Source organism: Carassius gibelio, chromosome B5 (assembly GCF_023724105.1).
Source record: "Carassius gibelio isolate Cgi1373 ecotype wild population from Czech Republic chromosome B5, carGib1.2-hapl.c, whole genome shotgun sequence".
Taxonomy (NCBI): Eukaryota; Metazoa; Chordata; class Actinopteri; order Cypriniformes; family Cyprinidae; genus Carassius; species Carassius gibelio.
In genome coordinates, this window is record NC_068400.1 from 5,364,981 (window position 1) to 5,387,336 (window position 22,356).

At 37.9% G+C, this 22,356-nt stretch overlaps 1 long non-coding RNA gene across 1 annotated transcript in view; it reads right to left on the reverse strand.

The window, feature by feature from the left end:
- Positions 1 to 7,801: 7,801 nt before the first annotated feature.
- The window catches only part of LOC127958721 (uncharacterized), a 30,630-nt gene continuing 16,075 nt past the window's right edge, over positions 7,802 to 22,356 (reverse strand). The window contains exons 9-10 of the long non-coding RNA XR_008154121.1: positions 11,559 to 11,858; positions 7,802 to 10,510 (exon numbers count right to left, since the gene is read on the reverse strand). This is a non-coding gene — a long non-coding RNA (uncharacterized LOC127958721). The remainder of the gene's footprint in view (positions 10,511 to 11,558; positions 11,859 to 22,356) is intronic.

A 22,356-nucleotide genomic window follows, 5' to 3' on the forward strand; every position in this document is an offset into this window, starting at 1 on the left:
GTGAAACATAGCTTGAGGCACACTCCGTTTAAAGTGTATACGCACTCCGTTGAAAGTGTATAGGTGGCGCTATCGAGCCATTTTGCCACCCCCGGTGCAATATTGGCCTTCAGATCTGTTTAGGCCAGGACCCTTATCACACAAGTGAAGTTTGGGCAGTGTAAAATATGTAACTTCCTTACTCGGCTCCGAAGCAAAAAGCTAATGAGTGGATGCACCTGTCGCCCTATTTATACCCGTTGGCACGGGGAGTGGCTCAGGTGTGTTAATCCACTTGCCAATTTCATTGGCGTTTTCTCTTAAAATCAGAGATGATTGGCCTCCCAAGTGAGACCCCATTTGTCGGTCGACATAACTTGTAGTGACCGACAGATAGGGAACCATATCTCTTCACCGTTCCTTAAAAAAGATTGGAGCCATTTAATTTTCAATATTCCATTCATAATTTCAAAGTCGATTGCTTTTATACCACCTTCCTCATAATTTTTCAACAGATCCCCTTTTCTAATAAAGTGATGTTTATTTTTCCAAATAAAATTAAAATTGATTCTATTAATTTCTTTAATTAATTTTGGAGAAATAGCAAGAGAGTAGGATGGATATATCAGTCTGGAAATAGATTCAATCTTGGTCAACATCGTTCTTCCAAATAATGTTAAATCTCTTTGTAGCCAACTGTTTATCAATATTATCTTGGATATTCTTTTTTTCACTTGTATCTGATGATTTGGTAATCCAAATACCTAGATATCTAATGTCATTTTTGACTGGTATATTATATAGTGAGAATTCAGCGAAGTTATGAATGCTCACCAGTTCACATTTACTCAGATTCAGATATAGGCCCGATGCTTGTGAAAACAGCTCTATTACCTTTACAGCCACTGGTATTTGTTCCTTATTTTGTAAAAACAGAGTTGTATCGTCAGCTAGCTGACTTATGAGTAACTTATGGTTGTTTATCTCTAAACCTTTAATATTCAAATTTTTAACCGCAATTGCTAGTAGTTCAGTCACTGCAATGAATAAAAGAGGAGAAATACGACAGCCCTGTCTTATTCCTCGTTCAACCTTAAATCTGGGACATGTACCTTCTGAGAGGGAAACACAGCTATTAATATCTGTATGTAACATAGTGATCATATCAAGAAACTTATTTCCAAAGCCAAAGTGTCTCAGGGTGTTAACAATAAATAAATGTTCCACTGAATCGAATGCTTTATGGAAATCCAAAAAAAAGATAAAACCATCTTCCTTAATTAAATAATTATAATCAATAAGATCTAGGACCAGGCGGATGTTATTATGGATGGATCTTCGTTTAAGAAAACCAGATTGTGTTGGGCTATATTAATTTAGATATACCTGTCTTTAATCTTTCTGCCAAAACTGTTGTTAGAATCTTGTAGTCTGTATTCAACAGTGTAATAGGTCTTAAATTACTTAATATTTTCTTATCTTTTCCAGGTTTTGGAATCAGTTGTCATTGAATCATTGTTTCCATCAGTTCTTTTTGATTAATACATTCATTTATAGCCTGAATCAATAGGTGTTTTAAATCTTCACAAAAGTGTTTATAGAAGTTAGTTGTAATACCGTCTGCTCCTGGCGAACGATCAGATGCCATTTTTTTATAGCATAGTTAAACTCTACAATTCTTAGTTCCTCATCACAAACTTCTTTAAAATTTTCATCAATAACAGGAATCAAGTTGTTAATTTTATCAAAAAAAGATGAGGCATCTTGTTCTGAGTATAGGAAGATTTATAAAGATTCCTATAAAAACTGAAAAGTTCTTTTTCAATGCGTTTGGGTTCTGTACATTCCTCTCCATCAACTGTTAGACTACAAATCGAATTATATTCTTGTCTGCGTTTTTCTAATTTGCAGAAGTATGCAGTATTCTTTTCTTCTTCTTCAATCCACCGGGCCCTGGATCTAATATATGCACCTTTAGCTTTATCTATATACATTCTATCCAATTTGGATTGCAAATTACTTATTTATTTCTTTGTCCTCTTCACTCCAATCTGATTTACTATAAAGTGTCATGAGTTCTTTAACCACTATTGCTTCTTGTGCTTTCTTTTCTTTATTCACTTTTTTACCAAACGTTATTGAATGCTTTCTAATAATACATTTCAGAAATTCCCATTTTAGTATAGATGTGTCTAGTGTATTGTCATTTTTTATATCAAAAATATTTTTTTTAATGGAATGACAAAACTCTGAGTTTTTTAGTAACTGAGAGTTAAATTTCCAGTAATCTTTTGGTTTGTTATTTTTATTAAGTTTGCAATTTTCAGGTTAATAATACAATGATCACTAAAGGACAGTTAGCAATTTCTGTTTCTGTGACATGATCTGATATTGAGTTTGATATCAGCCAATAATCAATTCGTGATTTGTTTTGACCATTAGGTTAATGCCAGGTAAACTGTTTCACCCCACTATGTACATTTCTCCAGATGTTTATCAATTGGTTATTATTAGCAAGAGCTTCCAAAATTGTGTTTCTATGTTCTCTCAATAACTTGGAAGGCTATCTATCCATCCACTCATCAGGAGCTAAATTGAAATCCCCTCCAACAATAATATGATCTGTGGGGAATTTTGCTTCTAGTTCTATGATTACTTCTGATATCTGATGTAACAAATTGTTATTTTTGTTATCGTTGTTATAACCATATATGTTAATCAGAATAACAAGATTAGCATCAATTTCCAAAACACAGGCTACCCAGTGTCCCTCCTTGTCTGCTTTTTCACCCAGAATCTTACCAGGGCATCTGTTGAAACATATGGCAACTCCAGCTGATCGATTTGTCCCATGACTGAAGAGAATTTTATCTCCCCATTGTTGTGACCAAAACTTAACATCAGAAATATCAGAGTGAGTCTCTTGAAGAAAGGTGCAATGTGCTTGTTGCCCTTTGCAAAACAAAAAGACAGCTTTTCGCTTAACTGAGTCTTTAAGTCCCATTGTATTAAAGGGAATAAAAGAAAAGTCAGTATTTAACTGAAATACAGAACACATGAACAAATGAACTTTTTGACGTAGAAGTCCCATCACCTGATCTGATCCACTATGTATTCATTTAAGCTCTAGTCTCAGCCCCTAACTTAAGTTTCCTCCATAATACGCTTGCCTTCAATGAATCCAAACGTGCCCCTGAAGCCTGCAGCCTTTCCTTCCTTTCTAGCCTGGTCGATTTTGGGCCATAGAGCCTGTCTGGAACGCCAATCCTCTTGAGTCAGATCTTCAGTAAAGCGAATCCCCTCTTCTTTGCAGATTGGAGAAGTTTTTGTTCGCCTCCAGATGTCATCTCTCACTGATAAAATGATTATTTGTCATTGCCGGTTGTCCATCAATCTTCCCACTCTGTGGACAACGTCGACCGCTTCATCCATCTTTACTGCCAGGTCCGGTGCAATCCTGCGAAGAAGCTCCACCACCTCTGCTCTTATGTTTTCATTGGCCGTTTCTTTTTTCCCTTTGATGCGCAGGCACCACCGTCTTTTGTATCTGTCATTGTTCAATACCCGACCCCTCATGTCTTCATTTTCTTTAGTCAGTGTCTCCACTCTTTTTTCCAGGTGTTTTATTTTCGTTTTACACTCTTTTAGCTCTTCTGCGTTGAACTGCATCGATTTAGCAATAGAAGCTAGCATGGAGTTGTGCTGTTGCAACTGCGTACTAAATTCTTCCATGCGGTCGTCTACATGTTGACCGAGAGAGTTGATAGCATTCAGTATGGTCTCGGTGTTTGTTTCTTCTTGAGACATACCTTTTCGTTTTTTTCTCCAGGTGTGTTTTTTGGAGGGTTTCCGTTGGGGTTGTCCACCCTCGTTTGTTCTTGCTAACGTTAGCCATATCTGCATAGCTGTGTTCACTCGTCTTCACACAGCTTTCAAATGGGAGATTTTTTTGCGCCGGAGACTTTCCGCTGTTGTTTTTCTTCATTTTCGTGCTGATAACTAGACAAATGGCAGTTAATAGTGGATTTTTTTTTTTTTTTTGTTAACTATAACATCGGGACTTCTCAAGAAGCTCAGTGAGATGTGACTGCACGGACCGCCATCTCAATCGGACCCCTGTTTCACAGAAATATAAAGAGTAGGGAAAACAAAGCCCAATAACCCTTAATCATCCATCACAATGAGAAAAACCAAAGAATATATTTCTGATGTGCAGCAAAAGATTATTGAGCTTCACAAATTAGAAAGTGACTTCAACAAATGAGCTAGAGCAGTGAAAATTCCCATTTCCACCATCAGGGCAATATTTAAGAATTTCCAATCAACAGAAAATGAATCTGCCTGGAAGAGGATGTGTGTCTATATCGTCCTAATCCACAGTGAGAAGGAGAGTTTGGGTAGCTAAAAACTCTCCAAGGATAACAGCTGGTGAATTGAAGAAAATAGTTCATACATAGAGTCTTGGGCTCAGAAAACCTTAAAAAAAAATTGTCAAACAGCACCTACATCACCACATGTTATTTAGGAGGGTTACAAGCAGAGGTGGGTAGTAACGAGTTACATTTACTTCGTTACATTTACTTGAGTAATTTTGGGGGTAACTAATACTTTTCGGAGAATATTTAAAGATGAGTACTTTAACTCTTACTTGAGTAATTTTTTGGGGAAAATCTGTACTTTTACTTCGTTACTGTGGGCGACTGTCCTCTCGTTACTTTATCTTAATGCAATAAATGCTTCAGTTTATTCCAAACGCGCCGTCTACTTTTCTCTGGGCAATGAGCGATGCCCATTCGTGAATGATTCATTCTTTTGAGTAAGTTCTGTTCAAAGGCTTGATCAAGCCAATTGGCAAACGAGTGAATTGGTTCATGAATCAGTTTGAATGAGTCGTTCAGTTCCCTGCCGCACGCGCTGAGTGTCTGAACCAGTTGTAACGTTTAAGAATATCAGCAGTGTTGAAAACGGGACTATGGAACTGCACTGAATTGAAAGAAAATCTGCAAAGGCTATTATTTGCTTGCGATGGAGATCCTTATTAGATGAACACCGCGTGTGCTGTTTACTGTTTAATGGGGCGGTCACACTGCACTTTTCTCTCCATTGACTTCCATTCATACGCATCATACATGCCAACCCTCCCGATTTTCCGGGAGACTCCCGAATTTCAAAGCCCCTCCCGAAAATCTCCCGGGCCGACCTTTCTCCCGAATTTCTCCCGATTTCCACCCGGACAACAATAATGCTACACAATCCGTGACTGGGCGCAGTTTCAGAACGAACCAGGCGGCAAGGAAGTCGACCGGAAGTTGAAGTCGGCTGCGTGCTGCCATCTTGTAGCAGAACTTCACTTGAGTTAGCATTCCCATTGACTCCCATTCATTTTGGCGTCACTTTGACAGTGCATAACTTTACATCTGAGGCGTTTAAAGACTCCGTTTGTCCATTATTTATTTCTAAAGATACACGACAATGTATAAAGGGCTCCATTACCTTCTATGTTACATTATGGCCCAGTAGAAACAGTTTTTGTAAAAAAAATAGGCTAACGATTGCGTCATAACCACTCGACTCTCTGTCGCATTACCGTACAGACAGGAGGAGAAGCTCGCAGGCAATTAACTTAATATGGCGTACTGGCGTTACATTTTAAAATACTATACAAAATAATTAATCAGAATACTTACTCCTGCTCACTCACGCCAAAGAACTCCCCGCTCAATCTCGCCGTCTCTGCAAGATTAATGATGGCAGTTTGCACGCACAGCTACTAGAACATTTACATCTGTTAGACAGGTTGCTGACGTCGTCAAGCTTCGTTTGAGTCTGCGCGTCAGAAACGGAAGTGCTAAAAAACGCTAAAAATGGGCTTCAATTGTCTCAGTTGAGTGTCCATTTCTTTTACTGTCTATGGAACGAACAGCCTCTGGTGGAACGGCAACGCCATTCTGGCATTAGATTGCGCATGCGCGAATTTAACTGCTACTTTGTGACGTTCTACTTTCAACGGTCTACTACGGGAGAACAGCTGATTTGCCGGAGTCGCTAAAACGTGAGAGATTAGGTAAATAAATGTTATGGCATATGACACTGTAATTTGCATCAGTTTATGATTGTCTGATCACAAACGATCTCATTGGGAATCCCGAGAACATCTATATAGGTAATAAAAAAATATTGAATTTTATTATGATAAGTAAAATCATAAAAAAAATAAAAAATAAAAGATACCTTGAATGCACTGTAAGTCGCTTTGGATAAAAGTGTCTGCTAAATGCATTAAAAAAACATCTACCAGAATTGGTAGGTCACATTTTCTGACATGAAATTCATTTAAGCATTCGTCTTCCTCCATGCAATCAAGGTTAAAAGGCAAGTATTGCTTACATGGTAAATCTAGGTTTTTAGACTTATTTACATCATACAATATTAAAAACTCCTCTTCTGACAAAAGATTGTAATTTAATGCCAAAAGCAATCCTTCTCTTGCTTTATTAAATGACATTTTTTTGGTATCTCAATAAGTGAATTAATAGACGGTTTCAACAGCATCAACATAAACAAACGTTAATGCGCGTGCATGCTTTTGTGGACCTAACTTAACTTCCGGTAGACTCCAAATAGAATCAATAACAACAGCCAAGTCCCTCTAGAGTTGATATTTTTTGATAACAAACAAAACATGTTTGCTGCGTGGATCAGGCGGACTTAATGATATGCAAATTCATTATTTGCCAGCAGGAGATGTTTTAAAGCATAGACATAAAGCGCGAGAAATAGAGGTTTCCCCAGTAACAGCTGTAAACAAAGCAGAGCTACGCTCATACACTGCTTTATCAGGCATATAACATGCAAGTCTTCCTTCAGAAATACAGCGATATAAAAACACCTGTGCCTCGCTTTGATATTTAAACATATAAATGTAAGGAATTATTATTAATAAAAGTGCAGTACATAGCATTACTCATGTTTATTCAACGAAGCCTTTTTGAAAATCTATCAGTTTTAAAATTGTGGCGAGTCTCCAAAAATAAAATAAATGTATGGGAAACACACCCCGCAGCACAACCACCTGAGCCCAACTTCAGTCTACTCATCACCTTAACTTTAACTGCGTTTGTAGAAGGCAAGACACTGCAGCCAACAGACCGGAAGTTAACTTAGGTCCAGGCGCGTGCACCCGATGAAACCGTCTATAATAAGTGAATTTCACTGGGGCGGCAATCAAACCCGTGACTTCCCACCCGTGAACTCGTGTCTCGTACTAGATAGATGTACTCCGAGTTCCGAGGTCACACAGCACGCGAAACAATGATGACAGCCCCTACGAATAATACTGCCTATGGATGCAGTGTTTATGCAAGTGGTACACATTGAAAAAACGATTTTAGGTCAATGTAACGTTGCAATGAAAATAAATAATCTAGTTACAATTCCTTGCACTCAGAAAGTTTGGCATAACTTGCCTGGAAAGGTACAAAGTCATTAGTAGTGGTATGAAATAGAGATTACGAGCTCAAAAACCTGCCTGGAACGCAGCATCAAAACTAACATTATAGTGACTAACTGGGATGAGGAAGAGGTGGCAAGAGCCAACATATATGATGGCCCGCAGCCGTGTAATTTCGATTGAGCCAGCCGTAAGAGGGCAAATGAGGAATTGCCAAGAACTGATGTCCGTCAAAGCCTATGCATGGTCCGAGGAGAATGAGTGGAGAGTTGGTGAAGTGTCCTGGTGAGTTGCTATTATTTAGCATCGCAGCAATGAGGACTGGAGCTAGTCTACGAGCAGCAGTGCACAATAACGACACACACACACATATATATATATTTTATTTTATTTATTTTTTACTGTCATTGAGATGCACAGAGTGAAAAAAATCAACGTTTTCTTTATATCTCGTGGCAGTGATCATGACGTTAGTTCAGATAAGTAACGTTACCGGTAACCTTTGTCATAGCGTCGTAGTACTGGAAACTTTGTCTTCGTCATCTAGAAATAGAAGGCATCATGCAAGCTATATGGATGTTTCTAAGCGTTTATCTCTTCCTTCGGTGAAAATGTTGTTACAAACGTAGCCGCGTGTGTGTCGCTGTGTTTGGCACGTGCTTGTGTGGGTGGTGCTGTCCCATGGAAACTGCGCTGAAGAGCTTGTGCTGTAGGGAAGCGAGTCCGTTTGGGTCGCTGTTGGTTGATATCTCTGTATCTATCTGTCTGTCTATCTATCTGTCTGTCTATCTATCTATCTATATATGTAGTCTATCCATCTATATATATCTATGTATTTATCTATTTATCTATAATCGGCGCTATCTGAATACTGTCGTCTACTACTCGTCTCTCTAGTCACTCTCAATGCTCTCAAGGCGTGCTTTGGTAAATTCTCTCCCCAAAGTGACGTGATGCAATGCATTGTGGGGGAAAGGAGACCGCTGTAAGATAGTATCTACTTTTTCGTATTATATTCCGTTTTGTGATACCCAACAACATAAAATACAATGGATAACAGTTTAAATGTTTATTACCAACAAGCATATTTTACAAATTCGTTAAAAAATTAACCTTGCAACACGGCCTTTAATAGATACTAATAGTTATTCATTAGGTACTAGCTCTTATTCTTTAGATACTAGTACCTTTTTTAATCACTACTAGTAACTATTCTTATCTTACTAGTCAGATCTGCTTTTTTACTCGTCTTATGTTATGACTAGTCCAAATGACTATAGTAGAGTTCAACCAAAAAAATTACTAGTAAAATAAAAAATCATACTAGTAACATTTAGAATAAGTACTAGGGCCGGGACTTTAACGCGTTAATCGAGATTAATTAATTACACAAAAAATAAGGCGTTAATTAAGATTAATTAATTACAGAAAAAAAAATTCCCGCATCTTTAATAACTTATTTTTGCACCGCAGAACGTTTCTCACTGGATGAGTTCTGGCGGACCGATTATACTGGAGCACCAACTAGCGTTCGCATTTCACCACAGCAGCACATCGAGCCTCAAGTATCACCTAAACGCAAAACATATTAGCCTGGTAATACCAGACTCTAATACTTCACTTTGCTTCGTAGACAGAGTCTGGAATGGCATAATAAAGAAGTGTTTTCTCTCTCGCTAGGGGGCGCTTGTCTGAAGTTTAAAATTATTGGTTACCCGTAAGCCAATCAGATACGTTTAGTTATGACGTATGTTATGCCCCTGTACAGCCGCATCGAAGCACAGACATCATGCATCGAACTCAAATCTATGATTGAACTTTCACTGTAAACCTGTTGTAAACACATGATGATGCGAGCGAAATACCGGAGTGAACATGGCTGTAAACGACTTTTGCAGTTTGAAAAAGAGTTGAATGTTCTCCATAACAGAGCGAATTGCATCCCGTGTCTCGTTTCCCATTTCCGCGGTCGTTTCAGTTTTCGATTTCTCTAACCTACAATGTAAAACTCGGGGCTTAGCATCTTCAAACGTACAACTTAATTTTTGAAACTTTGTCCATGTTTAGCATGGGAATCCAACTCTTTAACAGTGTAAAAAACTCAGTATGCATGAAATAGCATTTCACCCCCCCCCCCCCTTTAAGTTGGCTTGAGAAAGCCAACTTACTGAAATCCTATTTAAACTTCTTCTTCTTCTTCTTCTTCTTCTTCTTCTTCTTCTTCTTCTGGCCGCAAATTTTTTGCACACTAACTCCTCCTAGACCGTTCAAGCTACATACTCCAAACTCGGGTCAGACGTTCATACTGTTCTGATTTAGGGTGCTATATCTTTTCAGACTGGTTTAAGTTACGGTTTTCTTAAAAATTTATATTAAAAAGTCATAAAAATCCCATAGACTTTCATTGACAGGATGTTCAGATGACCCAAGCTCCAAATCCCATTAGACTCAATCAAGCTTTGATGCTAATCAATTTAAACTCATTCAAACTCATCTAATCTATCTATCTATCTATCTATCTATCTATCTATCTATCTGACTATTTCTATCTATCTAAATTAAAAACACGTGTAAAATAATAAAGCACAAAACTGAAAAACAAATGCAGGGATTCTGATCCCATACTATTGAAGTCACTATCAAGCCAGCTGAAGTGTGCCTCCTGTTGAAAATACTCCTGATTGACAATGTTGTTCAATCTCCGGCATGAACAATTACATCAGATGGGTCAAGTCATTACATGACTGGCATTGCATTATCATTAACGTTAAAGCAATTTACTTGTTGCTGAAGGTGCCTGGACCACGACAGTTGTGCTTTGTTGTTTTGATGCATCTGATTGCTGGGCTGGGGACACAAAGAAGGCATAAGCACAGCAAAACTGGAACAAAACTATGTCTGTGTACTGATGTTATGTAAATTCAACACAGAAAAGTACTGTATCATTCATTGCAGTCCCAAAGCAGACAAGGTGATGGTGCTCAGAAGTTCCAGTCTGCATCCAGAGTTTAACTGTCTCTCCAGAAGTGCTCTATTTGTGGAGGTTCTATGAGGATGGATATCACTTGATATACATTTGATCTGAAACAAAAAAGTCAAACAATGGATTAATAGAACAACAAAATAGATCAAATAAATATGTACTCAAATCTATGATTGAACTTTCACTGTAAACCTGTTGTAAACACATGATGATGCGAGCGAAATACCGGAGTGAACATGGCTGTAAACGACTTTTGCAGTTTGAAAAAGAGTTGAATGTTCTCCATAACAGAGCGAATTGCATCCCGTGTCTTGTTTCCCATTTCCGCGGTCGTTTCAGTTTTCGATTTCTCTAACCTACAATGTAAAACTCGGCGCTTAGCATCTTCAAACGTACAACTTAATTTTTGAAACTTTGTCCATGTTTAGCATGGGAATCCAACTCTTTAACAGTGTAAAAAACTCAGTATGCATGAAATAGCATTTCACCCCCCCCCCCCCCCCCCCCTTTAAGTTGGCTTGAGAAAGCCAACTTACTGAAATCCTATTTAAACTTCTTCTTCTTCTTCTTCTTCTTCTTCTTCTTCTTTTTCTGGCCGCAAATTTTTTGCACACTAACTCCTCCTAGACCGTTCAAGCTACATACTCCAAACTCGGGTCAGACGTTCATACTGTTCTGATTTAGGGTGCTATATCTTTTCAGACTGGTTTAAGTTACGGTTTTCTTAAAAATTTATATTAAAAAGTCATAAAAATCCCATAGACTTTCATTGACAGGATGTTCAGATGACCCAAGCTCCAAATCCCATTAGACTCAATCAAGCTTTGATGCTAATCAATTTAAACTCATTCAAACTCATCTAATCTATCTATCTATCTATCTATCTATCTATCTATCTATCTGACTATTTCTATCTATCTAAATTAAAAACACGTGTAAAATAATAAAGCACAAAACTGAAAAACAAATGCAGGGATTCTGATCCCATACTATTGAAGTCACTATCAAGCCAGCTGAAGTGTGCCTCCTGTTGAAAATACTCCTGATTGACAATGTTGTTCAATCTCCGGCATGAACAATTACATCAGATGGGTCAAGTCATTACATGACTGGCATTGCATTATCATTAACGTTAAAGCAATTTACTTGTTGCTGAAGGTGCCTGGACCACGACAGTTGTGCTTTGTTGTTTTGATGCATCTGATTGCTGGGCTGGGGACACAAAGAAGGCATAAGCACAGCAAAACTGGAACAAAACTATGTCTGTGTACTGATGTTATGTAAATTCAACACAGAAAAGTACTGTATCATTCATTGCAGTCCCAAAGCAGACAAGGTGATGGTGCTCAGAAGTTCCAGTCTGCATCCAGAGTTTAACTGTCTCTCCAGAAGTGCTCTATTTGTGGAGGTTCTATGAGGATGGATATCACTTGATATACATTTGATCTGAAACAAAAAAGTCAAACAATGGATTAATAGAACAACAAAATAGATCAAATAAATATGTACATGTTAATGTCACATGAAAAAAAAACCACTTACTTGAATAACAAATGCTAGATGCAAAACATAAAAAACAATTGTTTCCTTTCATTATTTATTACGTCATTTTAACATAAGCCACCCAAAAAGTTACACCTATGCTAGCCGTCATGCAACATCAGCTAACATCGGAAAGACAATCACTCGGTATTGAAGGTAAAAATTTAAAGAGCAAACAATTTACAAATAAGTTTATCAGAAATGTATTATCCAAACTACTTTCCCAGTCAACTGAAAAGAAAGTATGTTCTTCAAGAATTTAGTGAAAAAGAGGCAAAGAAAATAAGGAAGCGTTATTTTACTTATCCAGTTCTTTCTAAAGCCAAAGAAGTGACATTTAAAATTCTAAATAACATTTATCCCTCTGATTACTTCCTACATGAAAGATTTAATTGGGAGAACAATTCATGTGGGTTCTGTGAGAAAGATATTGAAACTGTAGAACTGTAGAACAACTTTTTGGCTGAAATTTCAAAACTGTCTTCATTACAAACATTTATCAATACACCCTTTGACTGTGATCTCAATAAAGGCTGGAGTATTGTTGAAGGATAAGATCCTAGACTTTTTGATAAATAACTTAATTACTTTGTGGAAATACTTTATTTATATATGTAAGTATTTAAAGGTTAACCCCACTTCAGTGGATGGAAGAATGAACTAAAGAGACGTGCTGCGTTTGGTCTCGTACTCTATCGCATACGTTGTCAGTGTTGTGCACTTTCTTAGTCCTTTGTTGTGATAAACAGTAAAGTGTGTTCAGCTGAATTCAATTTCCGTTTTGTCTGATGGGTATAAAAAAAGGTTAGTATACCGCGGCAGCCCTTTTGTTAAGACCTCCTCATGTGGAGACCGAAGAGTGTAAAGACCATCAACTCTACCGTGCGACTCCACCGGGCAGGGACACCAACAGGCGATAGAAGTATTGTTTTGATAAAACTCTTTTTCCTTCTTCTTGTTTCATCTCTGTTTCAGTTTTTGTTTATAACCAATTATCACTATGTGTTTCCAGATTACCACTCTTAAACCATTCATCACACAATGTAGACAGTGCAATCTTAACAACCTGCACACTTTGCCTATGTCTGCTAATAGACTACTTTCTTTTTCTATTGGTCTCTGGAATTGCCAGTCTGCTGTAAACAAAGCCGATTTCATTACTTCTATTATTAGTCATTCAAAGCTTAATCTCAGGGCCCTAACAGAGACCTGGATCAAACCAGAGGACTCTGCTACACCTTCAGCACTCTCCAATAATTTCTCATTTTACCATTCCCCCCGTTTGACTGGAAGAGGTGGAGGTACTGGTCTGCTCATCTCTAATGATTGGAAATTTAATCCTTTACCATCTTTGGGTATCAACAGCTCCTTTGAATCTCATTCAGTTATTGTTACCTATCCTTTTAAAATAAGTTTTGTAGTTGTCTATCGACCCCCAAGACCACTGGGTAACTTTTTGGATGAATTAGATGTGTTACTCTCAACCTTTTCTGAGGATGGTACTCCCCTAGTTATGCTTGGAGATTTCAAGATCCATCTAGATAAACCTCTGTTTGCTGATTTCCACTCTCTGCTTGCCTCTTTTGATCTCAACCGAGTGTCAACTACTGCTACTCACAAATCAGGCAACCAACTGGTTCTTATTTATATCTTATTTATATAATGTTCTGGTTACTCCACTGCACACGTCGGATCACTTCCTCCTCACTCTTAACCTCAAAATGCTCCCTGACACAACACTTACCCCTCCACATGTCATCTTTCGACGTAACCTACGCACACTTTCACCCTCCCGGCAATCTGCAATGGTTTCATCTTCACTTCCTTCCCCTAAACTGTTTGCATCTTTGGACGCAAACAGTGCTACTGATACTTTCTGCTCCACTCTTACCTCTTGTTTAGACACTGTTTGCCCCTTATCTTCCAGGCCAGCCGTAACACCCCTTCTACCCCTTGGTTATCTGATGTTCTACGCGAACACCGTTCTAAGCTTAGAGCTTCTGAAAGGGTGTGGCACAAGTCCAAAAATACTACTGACCTTATTGTGTATCAGTCACTCCTATCTTCTTTCTCTGCTAATGTCTCCTCTGCTAAAATGACACACTACCATAACAAAATTAACAATTCATCTAACTCTTGCATGCTTTTTAAAACATTTTCCTCACTTCTTTGTCCTCCTCCTCCCCTCCTGCTTCATATCTAATAGCTGACGAATTTGCAACGTTTTTCATTAATACAATTAAACACATTAGTGCACAATTTCCCACATCACAATCATTCAAGCTCATATCACCAGCAAACTTACACTCATTTACATCCTTCTCTTCACTCTCTGAGGCAGAAGTCTCAAAAAAGTCTCGTTCAAGCCATTTCTCCTGCAGTTGTACCTGCACTCACTCACATCATCAACACTTCCCTCCACGCTGGTGTTTTTCCCTCATCATTTAGACAGGCACGTATAACTCCACTACTTAAGAAACCCAACCTCAACCCATCTGTGTTCAAACAAGTCTCTACATTTCTCACACACAACAATCTCTTTGACAGCAATCAATCTGGCTTCAGAAGTGGACATTCAACTGAGATGGCCTTGCTCTCAGTTGTTGAAGCTCTAAGACCAAATCTTCAGTACTTATCCTGCTTGATGGTTCCGCTGCTTTTGACACGGTTAAAGAGCCAGTAAGATGAAAATTCTAAGCTTCCTATCACTGTTTATAAGTCCTGTACATTAGGTTTAAATCCATCCAAGGTTAAAAAACATTGTCATTTTGTCAAAATATCATTTTAAAATTACCTAAATTCTCAGAGATCCCAAAACGGTTCGCACGAAGCTGTTCAAAAGATTCAGTTTCCTTAAACCCCACCTTTCGGTAGCATACTGTGTTCTGATTGGTCAACTAACATAGTCAGTTTTGATTGGTTGTTCCGCACACACCTCCACGGTAAACTATGCGTTAGCATCTGTTTGGGGTGAATTATGTCTTATTCCTCTCACCGCGAAGCAAACAGTAAAATAAAAAACTTGAACACTCTCGCTGCTTTTTCTTCTGTGTGGGTGTATTCAAGCCGCGCGCTTCAGTTTGAATCTGAATAGCGCGTTCAGCGCGGTGGCGTGGTCACGAAGGGAGACATGAAAAACAGATATTGCGTTGTTTTCATATGGATTACTTAATCACAGAATATCTGTTTTCGGCAGCACTTGTTTAGTTTTAAAGTAGACATGTCAAGCTTTATATAGATATCTCTCTCATGTCACTTCGTTGAGTATTCACGGAGTTACACTTCATTTTAATGACGTGTTTGTACATGACGATCAGCGCAGATAAAGGCTGCAGACAGCACACATACTGATAAGACGCTCGGGAACAAACAGACACATAACTTCATAATCATACTTCGCGATGTGATTCGGAGATGCTCGTTGTTCTAAATAAAGTTGGTAATGAACCATCTTTTATGGCCAAAGGCTTTGAAAATCCCGCTGTACTCACCGAGATTAGAAAAGCAGTCATCAGTGAAATGTTGTGAACACAACAAAAGGGATTTGTTGTACTGCTCTGGTATTGTGGTAAAAATGAATTTTAGCCATTGGTTCTTCTGATTTTCATTCTTTGGCAGTGAAAATAAAACAAACTTGCCTTTACAATTAAAAACACACTGTCTCCTCGACATGATGCTATCACACCAACCAGAGCGTCTGTGATGGGGGTGGGGCAGGTCAGAGTTCCGTTTCTCCCAAGACGGTAGGCCATGGGCATAGGTTTGGCCTCAGCTTTGGTGGGGACACCCCGGGACACCCCGGGACACCCCGGGACACCCCCCCCCCCCCCCCCCCCCACAAATCACTTGTTGTAAGATACAAGTGATTTAATGGTGATTTCCTTTTTTATTTCAGACTGTTGGCAATACAGAATATCACAGTACAGAAGTGAATCTACTTCATCTCATTATATTGTATCCTGACCCCGATATACCATCCTGTATACTGTCCCTTAAGAGCTAGTATAACTGTATAATCTCAAAAATGCACTCTCAAAAAATAAAAATATAAACCTGAGACTGTGTAATGCTAAACAATCATACGTTTTATTAACATAAATTATTATGTACATTAGTATTTACACTAACAAAAAATACTCTGCCACAAGGAAACAAATCTAAATATTGGTGGGGATAAATTTGTCATCTCAAAATATTGATAGGGACTAGTACCTAGCGTCCCCCCCTAAACCTACGCCCATGCGGTAGGCGGAGATTATTATGCAAAGTGTTCCTAGTGACGTACATAGAGATGGGCAAAAGATTTGAAATCTATAACGACTTGTTTCAGCGATTCAGAGTCGACTCCTTACTTTAGAAGCCAATAACTTTATAAATCGTGTACTTTTTGGTTTAATTACTTTGCACATTGTTTACACTGATGGACAGCTACATCATACACTGTAATACAGGTAATTTTTGATTTCCCATCTGTGTGGCTCTTTAACCACCAGATCCTCCTATCAATCCTACTGGCAAATGGCATCTCAGGAACCACACTTCAATGGTTTGAGTCTCACCTATCAGATAGATCCTTCAAAGTATCTTGGATAGGTGAGGTGTCCAAGTCTCAACATCTAACTACTGGGGTGCCTCAGGGCTCAGTTCTTGGACCACTTCTCTTCTCTGTCTACATGGCATCATTGGGTTCTGTCATTCAGAAACATGGCTTTTCATACCACTGCTATGCTGATGACACTCAACTCTACCTCTCATTCCATCCTGATGATCCGACGGTAGCTATTAGCATCTCAGCTTGTCTAACAGACATTTCTTCCTGGATGATGGACCATCACCTTCAACTCAACCTTGCCAATACAGAACTGCTTGTGATTCCAGCAAACCCATCGTTCCATCACAATTTCACCATCAAGTTAGGCACATCAACCATAACTCATTCAAAAACAGCTAGAAGCCTTGGAGTTATGTTTGATGATCAGCTGACTTTCTCAGACCACATTGCTAAAACTGTCCGATCCTGCAGATTTGCTTTATTCAACATAAAGAAGATCAAGCCCTTTCTTTCGGAACATGCTGCACAACTCCTTGTTCAAGCTCTTGTTCTGTCCAGGCTGGACTATTGCAATGTCCTCTTGGCAGGTCTTCCAGCCAATTCTATCAAACCATTACAATTAATTCAGAACGCGGCAGCAAGATTAATTTTTAATGAGCCAAAAATAATACATGTCACACCTCTGTTTATCAATTTGCACTGGCTTCCAATAGCTGCGTATAAAATTCAAGGCATTGATGTTTGCCTACAATACTACCACTGGATCTGCACCCATTTACCTAAATTTGTTACTTCCGACTTATGTGCCCTCTAGAAGCTTGCGTTCTGCAAGTGAACGTCGTTTGATTGTGCCATCTCAAAGAAGCACAAAGTCACTTTTACGGACTTTTAAATTAAATTTTCCCTCCTGGTGGAATGACCTCCCCAACTCAATCTGAGCAGCTGAGTCCTTAGCCATCTTTAAGAATCTTCTTAAAACACATCTCTTCCATCTTTATTTGACCCTCTAACTTTAACACTCACTATTCTAATTATATTCTTAAAAAAAATCTAACTACCTTTCTAATCTTTTTGTATTCTATTTTCTTTTCATTTATTATGCAATTGTATGTGTGTGTGTGTGTGTGTGTGTGTGTGTCTGTGTGTATGTGCTCTATTCTTTTTTTATTCTATATGTTTTATTTTTATTTATTATATCATTTAAAATCCCATGCTACGTGTACTGTGTTAACCTAACTGAGACTTGTTATAGCACTTATATATCATTGCTCTTTTTGTTGTTTTTGATTGCTTCCACAGTCTTCATCTGTAAGTCGCTTCGGATAACAGCGTCTGCTAAATGAATAAATATAAATATAAATATAAATATAAATATAAATATAAATATAAATATAAATATAAATATAAATATAAATATAAAGATATTTGCTCTCTTCATTACAGGAATGCCCAGAATCTCTTATATGCTTTGAACTTGTTTTTGCTGTTAGAATAAGACCCTCATCCTTATTTTTCTTTACCTGTTTTATTATGTTTTATCTTATGGTGTGATTATTGTCATTTGGTTTTGTTTTTTGTTTTCATATTTTTTTCTTTCTATTTGGCTGTATCAACACTAATACTACACTAATGCAACACTAATGTGTTCAGTTGTTGAAATGTGCCGTAAAGGTTTGTAATTGAACTTGATACCTTAACAAATAAAAAGAATAATAAAAACATTGGCCAGACACACTGATCTATATATGACTATACAGTATTGTTCAAAATAATAGCAGTACAATGTGACTAACCAGAATAATCAAGGTTTTTCGTATATTTTTTTATTGCTACGTGGCAAACAAGTTACCAGTAGGTTCAGTAGATTCTCAGAAAACAAATGAGACCCAGCATTCATGATATGCACGCTCTTAAGGCTGTGCAATTGGGCAATTAGTTGAATTAGTTGAAAGGGGTGTGTTCAAAAAAATAGCAGTGTGGCATTCAATCACTGAGGTCATCAATTTTGTGAAGAAACAGGTGTGAATCAGGTGGCCCCTATTTAAGGATGAAGCCAACACTTGTTGAACATGCATTTGAAAGCTGAGGAAAATGGGTCGTTCAAGACATTGTTCAGAAGAACAGCGTACTTTGATTAAAAAGTTAATTAGAGAGGGGAAAACCGATAAAGAGGTGCAAAAAATGATAGGCTGTTCAGCTAAAATGATCTCCAATGCCTTAAAATGGAGAGCAAAACCAGAGAGACGTGGAAGAAAACGGAAGACAACCATCAAAATGGATAGAAGAATAACCAGAATGGCAAAGGCTCAGCCAATGATCACCTCCAGGATGATCAAAGACAGTCTGGAGTTACCTGTAAGTACTGTGACAGTTAGAAGACGTCTGTGTGAAGCTAATCTATTTTCAAGAATCCCCCGCAAAGTCCCTCTGTTAAAAAAAAGGCATGTGCAGAAGAGGTTACAATTTGCCAAAGAACACATCAACTGGCCTAAAGAGAAATGGAGGAACATTTTGTGGACTGATGAGAGTAAAATTGTTCTTTTTGGGTCCAAGGGCCACAGGCAGTTTGTGAGACGACCCCCAAACTCTGAATTCAAGCCACAGTACACAGTGAAGACAGTGAAGCATGGAGGTGCAAGCATCATGATATGGGCATGTTTCTCCTACTATGGTGTTGGGCCTATTTATCGCATACCAGGGATCATGGATCAGTTTGCATATGTTAAAATACTTGAAGAGGTCATGTTGCCCTATGCTGAAGAGGACATGCCCTTGAAATGGTTGTTTCAACAAGACAATGACCCAAAACACACTAGTAAACGGGCAAAGTCTTGGTTCCAAACCAACAAAATTAATGTTATGGAGTGGCCAGCCCAATCTCCAGACCTTAATCCAATTGAGAACTTGTGGGGTGATATCAAAAATGCTGTTTCTGAAGCAAAACCAAGAAATGTGAATGAATTGTGGAATGTTGTTAAAGAATCATGGAGTGGAATAACAGCTGAGAGGTGCCACAAGTTGGTTGACTCCATGCCACACAGATGTCAAGCAGTTTTAAAAAACTGTGGTCATACAACTAAATATTAGTTTAGTGATTCACAGGATTGCTAAATCCCAGAAAAAAAAAATGTTTGTACAAAATAGTTTTGAGTTTGTACAGTCAAAGGTAGACACTGCTATTTTTTTGAACACACCCCTTTCAACTAATTGCCCAATTGCACAGCCTTAAGAGCGTGCATATCATGAATGCTGGGTCTTGTTTGTTTTCTGACAATCTACTGAACCTACTGGTAACTTGTTTGCCACGTAGCAATAAAAAATATACTAAAAACCTTGATTATTCTGGTTAGTCACATTGTACTGCTATTATTTTGAACAATACTGTATATGATATATATTTTCTATTATAGTTCAGTGGCCAGATATTGCTCGCGATATAAAATAAATCTACAAATCCATTGTGTTTATTAATCCTTTTGTGCATAATTTCACGCAAGTCCTGTGCGTTTTGCTTACACTGCACAATACAACAGCACCAGTTCACTATATTAGTGAAGCTGAGATAAAATTACCAGAGTTTAAGTTTGAAGAACTCACGGCTATGCCATCTTGATTAATTCAAGTGGAGGTGACGTATTTCCTGTTTGAGAGTGGAGCTCCACTCGCCTATGGTCTGCAGCCAGATCCTTCTCAAAAAATAAAGAATCAGAGTATATAAAGTAATTGTCTCATTTTCCGGAAAAATCAAAAACATCTATAATCTAATGAAATTCATGAAAATAATAAAGAAAGTATTAGGCAATGTTAACCCTGCAAGGTACTTATCAAACAATCTGATTTTGTGTGTGTGTGTGTGTGTAAAGAGAAAGCAATAAGAGAATGCATTAAGGATCAAAGAACTAGGTGGTGCAGCAGTCAAATGTCATGTTCTGGGGGAACTTGATAATCTTAAAGGAGTAATCTTACTTATCTGAAGAAGTATTAAAGACACAGATAAAGAATGAAATGTTGACAGAAGTGAAGCGTTTGCAGTCTAGAAAAAATGGTAGGAAAGAAGATTCAATTGCAAAAACTTGATGCAACGCAATGGATAAATGTGCTATACAGACCAGCACTGAGATGTTTTAACTGCCAAAGATTGGGACATGTTGCAGCAGTTAGTAAAGGGAGAAGAAGATGTTGCAAATGTGGTGGAGATCGTGATTATGGGCAATATGGTGAGGGGATTGAACCTATTTGTTGTAATTGTGGAGGTCCACACAGTGCAGCGTTTCTAGGTTGTAAAGACCAAAAACTAGCTACAGAAGCAATGAAATACATAACAGTACAAAATATTTAATATGCTCAAGCAGTACAAGTTGTTAATGGAAATATGAAGGAAAACAACACAGGCCAATTTAAAGACACGTGCGTCAAAAATCTCTCTTGGATGGAAACATGCTCGTGGAAAACAAAATTTATTTTGTGGCATTCATAGCAGAAGTCATTAATTGCTTAGCTTAAACAGCGAAAAGAACCGAAAAGCTGAAAATCATAATATCCACAGCTGCTCAACATTTGAGTATTACTGAAATCTCAGTTGAACAGATTCAAATGTTACTTGGAGAAACCGAGGGAACCACAGTGTTATATGATCCTTTGGAACGTCAAATAAATAAAACCATTAAATGAAAATACTACAATGGAATACCCAAAGTTTGATTGTGAACAGCCAAGAATTTAAAAGATTTGTATCAGTTAACAGTTTTACCAGAAATTATTTGTATTCAGGAGACTTGGCTTCATAAGCAATTAGATTTTGTCAATCCTGGGTACAAATTGGTTAGAAAAGATAAAATTGGATCAAATGGTGGGGTGTGTGAAACCTTTGTTAAAAATGGGGTGGCTTTTAGAGAAATAATATTACACTGTAAAAAAATTCTGTAAATTTACATGGAAATGTAACAGCAAAATGCTGTTTTCATGTAATACAAGTAAATTGCCATTTTTTACAATGCATTATGGGAAGACTTGTTCACTACAGGTTGTGTGGTCGAACAACAACAGTACAGCGCTGTCATTTAACAGTATTATAACATATTTTTTTCAATGTGCACAAGACGACATTTTGGATTATCTGCACGAGATAAGTTCGCAGGTGTATCTATGGTTGAAATTACCTATTAACTTCAAATATTACATCTTGAACACTAATGTGCCTTTTTTTAATCACATAATTCGTCTGTGCATTTTATTAAGGCCAAGTAGTAACGTTCATTAAGTGAGCAAGTGGTCGTAGGATTCACTGCGGTCAAGCCAGCCGACAAGTAGAAGAGCACGGCCAATCTAGCCGCCACGCTATTTCTATGGTCGCATATAAACTGCTTATTACGGTAATACTGTCAGAGAACTGATCTGAACGCAGTTCCCTTCCAGCGAACGCTAGTTTTTTTTCCCCCCAACACACAGTCCGTTACTATCTGATGCTGAATACCAAAATAAAAACCCTCTAATACTCATATTAAAAAATAAGAACAATAATATATGCTTGCTGCATCTCTACATTCGAAAAACTATTAAAATAAAAGTTCTAGATTGCACAGACTGGTTCCACCTCAGACAGAAAGTACAGTGTCAGCTAGGCTTGGGCGGTATCCAAATTTTGATACCGTCAAACCTCCTCCCTATTTTACCTCGGTATACGGTATTACCGTGAATAATAAAAAAATTATGACGTAAGGCTAAGACACTAATACTGAAACAATAACAAAATTACATGCACAACAACATTAACAACTTTTATTAGCAACAAATAGTCAAACAGAATTAAATATACATATACATACAGAACAATTTTTGCGCAGAGACGCG